The sequence below is a fragment of the Acipenser ruthenus genome, unplaced genomic scaffold (genome assembly GCF_902713425.1).
Source record: "Acipenser ruthenus unplaced genomic scaffold, fAciRut3.2 maternal haplotype, whole genome shotgun sequence".
NCBI classification, from domain to species: Eukaryota; Metazoa; Chordata; class Actinopteri; order Acipenseriformes; family Acipenseridae; genus Acipenser; species Acipenser ruthenus.
The window spans coordinates 121705-126529 of NW_026708159.1; the positions used below are offsets into that span (position 1 = coordinate 121705).

The 4825-nt window shown below is 36.1% G+C and overlaps 1 long non-coding RNA gene across 1 annotated transcript; it reads right to left on the reverse strand.

The window, feature by feature from the left end:
• Nucleotides 1–246: 246 nt before the first annotated feature.
• LOC131729859 (uncharacterized) lies at nucleotides 247–2059 on the reverse strand. Its single transcript, XR_009323763.1, has 2 exons — nucleotides 1435–2059; nucleotides 247–520 (listed from the first exon to the last, which is right to left on the reverse strand). It is a non-coding gene; the product is annotated as an uncharacterized LOC131729859 (long non-coding RNA).
• Nucleotides 2060–4825: the final 2766 nt, after the last annotated feature.

Here is a 4825-nt window from a genome sequence, read left to right on the forward strand (position 1 = left end):
CATTACAATGGATTTTGTATCATCCCGCAACCACGCTGGGTTTCACTGAGGTCATTGTGATAGAGCTGATTGTTTTAATATTTTCAATATTGTTTTTCAAAGTGTGCTAAATCAGTTTTTCCTGTTGCTATGGCCAACGGTTTCATCTTAGGAATCTGAAAAATAGTAATGGCATTTGCAAAGTTGTTTCTATTATCAATAATTGTATTAAGAGTTCCAAAATAATGCAATGTAAACAAAAACTGACAAGTTTAAATATCTTTTAATTGATTTTTAAAAAACAAATAAAAAAAATGGACTAACTGAAGGTGACATGTTTTCTGATTGATTTGGTAATGAAGTGCCACATAACACTGCAGTCTAGGGAATGGCTACAGGAAAGATAACTTACTGTTACAGGAGCCTCCTTTTTAGCTGATATTACAGATAGGCAGCCCAGACAAGGTCTTGGACGTCTCTTTGGGTTGGCTTCGAATTGTCTCTTTTCTCTGATCGGAATGTCTGGAGGGGAGGTGGCCTTCTGGTAAGATAGCAATAAGATTTAAAAAATGACATCTCTGTAAAAATTAAAAAAGGCAGTACCCCACCATCAAGTATAATTTTACACTAAAATATTTTGTCTTATTAACTTTAATTAACACCAACGATATTCATCCACAAATTAGTTCATTGTGTAAACATATCCCAGGGTTTCTACTGCGCATCTCCTTCTACCTTCCTTAGCTCCACACATTCCCACAATCCCCTTCTGCTACTGCACACTCTGAAAAGAGATCCCACTGGATGAGATTGTTTATTACATCTTTAAAGGGAGCGTATAAAACCAATGAACTACTCCATTGCATGTTAAACTTATTTTCGATCAACCAATGAGTTAGAAATAAGTGTGCATGACATGGCCAGTGACTGTGACTTATTCGTGCTGCAAATGATTTGATGTTACACCACCACTCTCTTACTTCAGACAAACACCACAACCCCTAGTCCTTTACACATTTACACATTTTTTATAAACAAAACACAAAACATCCATATAAGATGGATATGTGTAAAAGATCTGAATCATTGATATGTCCAGAGGGTGAAACAATGTGGCAGGAAAATGGTTCATTTTTATGGGACAGCACTGGTAATGGAACCTAAGTTAAAAAAAATAAAAATAAAATCAGGAAGATAAGCTGTGTACCAAACATAGACAATAACTCAAAAGTGAATTAAGTTTCCGATTGTATACCTGGCTATACACAGTTACTACTGATATAAAGACATTTTGGCTCATCTAACCTAGGTCTATGGCATATCCTGAAAACAGATTATTACAAAAATATGATTTCAAACAGCATACAAATGTAAGGGGACAGAGAAAAATAATAATTTGAATCTATCTGTCTCTCTAATGCGGGTTCCTAAACATCACGTTGTAATTCTAATTACCTTTTCTTGTCCCTTGTCAAATCTACCCCATACTGTGCTGGCTTGGCCGCCTCCAGCATCTTCACCATCTCCGTCCAGCAAGGATACAACACCAGGAGAAGCAGGTCTTTTTTTACAAATCTGAAAAAAATACATTTGTATTTTAGATGTAATTTCTTGTCACGGGACATTATGTAAATGCTATTATCCATGGTGCTTACGACAAACATTTACACTTGGGTCTCTTTGAGAAAGACATTACTAAATCTCAACAAAGAATTTGCCATGCTTACAATTTGCCTTTGCTTATGTATACATATACATCTCCTGCCACGTAAACTCTAAACGATGAACATGACATATCAACAGTATGTACAGGATAGAATAAGAATTAGCAATGAAATGTTTAATCACAGTCTGATGAGGGATTATCCAGATGTATGTAAAACTGTGTGACATTCACAATCTTGTATATTATCATTAATGTATACTCTATAATGTTGATGCTAAGTTTCCTGTCAATTGGATAAACAGTTTGTAACAAATTGTGTGTGTGTGTGTGTACAGCCACCTCCACTTCATCCCCTTCGCAATGGATTTCATCCCCAGCTGGGGATAACAGAGCTGGTATAAAAATCCAACTGTAGTCTCCCTTGGAGCACCAGACAGTGGCGTGAATAAAGAGATTAGAAATTGCCCGCTTAGAGGGTATAAACTATCTCTTTAAAGTTTAAAATTACCAGCTTTTAGTGGTTGGTGTCCAGTCGTCACTTTTTACAGTTTCTTCGTTTCACTTTTCCTTTTGTTCAGTCATCCTGGTGCAATATATATATATATATATATATATATATATATATATATATAAAATAAAGAGCTAGTTATAACTTTTAAATGAATCTTAACCTCAAAAACACTATCAGGGGGTCCTCGAGTGGCTCACCTGGTAAAAGCGTGGTTGTGTGGTCATACAGCACAGGTTCGCGTCCTGGCTGTGCAAAGTTGTCGGTCTTCGCTGTGAATTCCAAAGGGAGCGTAACATTGGCTCTGGCACTCCCGTGGGTTAGGGAAGCAAAAACAAAAGGGACTGTTTCTCCTCATTGCGCTACAGTGAACCCTGCTGGCCAGGCGCCCTGTGAGCTCAAAAGCGGACACCTGCAGGGCTGGCCTTTGTCCTCCAGAGGTCAGTAGCTCGCTGACATCCGCTCTCGAGTTCCTGGGTGTAAAAGAGGATAATAGTTTGGTTGTGGGATCGGAGGACGCCCACTGAACCTTTGGATCTCCTGAGCTGTGTAAGGAATTGCTGCGATGAGGAGAAAAAATAATTGGACATTCCAAATTGGGGAGAAAATCGGGGGTAAAATAATTGGGCACACTAAATGTATATATACATAACTTCACGTCTGTCCCCAGGCAGGACGATTGAGATATTCGGTAAAGAAACAATGCTATAATTAATCCCTGTAATTACGCCAATTACAGATGTTTCTTTTGCTCCTAAATTATATTGGGATGGTCAGTAAATCATTTGCTGACAATTGCATCATTCACAGAAGGTGTGCGGCAGGTGTGGGATTAATTGGGCCTATTTATATCCCCATCGCTCACAACTTCTTAATTTCATTTTCAGAAATTGTAAAACAGTTTGTGTTAACTCTATAGACACCAGCCCCCTATATACCAACTAAAGTCCATTTATATTAAATATTTAAGTACGAGCATCCCAGGGAGAAAACTAGAATAGCAAATGAGCAAGTGTGCTCAGGTCAGCGCTTTGTGGTAACTGCAGGTATTTGCATCACACTGCTGAATGACCAATAGCCACCCAGTACTGTACATTGCAAATGGGCTGTTTCATCTGAGCTCAACTGTGTTAACCCTGACCTAGTCGAGGTTAGTGAACCCTGTTGTTCTGATTATCAACATAATGTCAATAAATCTTACAACACTGCATCACACACTTAAAGCAGTTTTTGGCAAAAACACCCACCACCACTGTCAAGTGCATAGGAAAAACAACCATAGTTTAACTGCAGTGGAGAAGATTGGATTTAAATAATTGCAAAATACTGCATGTTTGTATATTGAAATAATGAACATGTTAATGATTATTAAAAATACCAATTGTAGTTGTTTTTTTCAGACAAACATAAAAATGTAGGCCACTGTTTAGTGTCTGAAGGAAGCCCATGGCAAGTATACAATATTTTTCTGTATGCATTATTTTCTGTTGAGCACTACTGACACCGTTGAAACGGTGAGTCTTAGGTCGCCTGCGGATACATTAGTCCAATCAATGCGTCTGAACCTGGTGTGTAATCCCAAGGTAACTGCTCACAGTTAACACGTTTTAATACGTTAATTCACGTTTTAAGTAATACAGTGTCCCCTTCAGACATGTTAAAGGAGAAATTCGGAAATAACATACAAAACTATGCGCGAGTAAATACCATCCTAACTCCTAACATCCAAAAAAGAAAAAAAAAACAATAATATATATATATATATATATATATATATATATATATATATATATATATATATATATATATATATATATATAATTGCATGCCCGGTATCTACGATATGGAGTCTTGCATGCCCCAGTAGAGGCAATATTGAGTCTTTCCATCCACCTCCGGTTGCTTCATTCCGGAGGTCCATGCAATTTATAAATATATATATATATATTTGCATGCCTCGGTAGCTAAATGCTTAGTTACGGCGCTGGGGAAAACCAAAGCCCATGGCCAGTATACAATATTTTTCTGTATGCATTATTTTCTGTTGAGCACTACTGACACCGTTGAAACGGTGAGTCTTAGGTCGCCTGCGGATACATTAGTCCATTCAATGCGTCTGAACCTGGTGTGTAATCCCAAGGTAACTGCTCACAGTTAACACGTTTTAATACGTTAATTCACGTTTTAAGTAATACAGTGTCCCCTTCAGACATGTCTAAGGAGAAATTCGGAAATAACATACAAAACTATGCGCGAGTAAAACTCCAAACATCCAAAAAAAATAATAAAAAAAAAATAACATTAATATATATATGTTGTTATTCTAAGGGTAATGAAACATATACAGACTGTTTTATTTGTATGCATTTATGTGTTATAATTAAAAGTATAACTCCTATACTGTATTTATTTATTTTATTGCTCTACCCGTAATAAAGGGTTTCTATAAAAAGTATTTGTTTGTTTTTATTGATATTGCAAACCAGTAATTCCTAGCATGTTATTTAACCAGACAAATTATGCAGACACGCATATTATATATATATATATATATATATATATATATATATATATATATATATATATATATATATATATATATATATATAATATTATGCATGTAAGTTTGTAAATAAACATAAAAGGTCCAAGTAGAACCTTGAGGTTCTTAA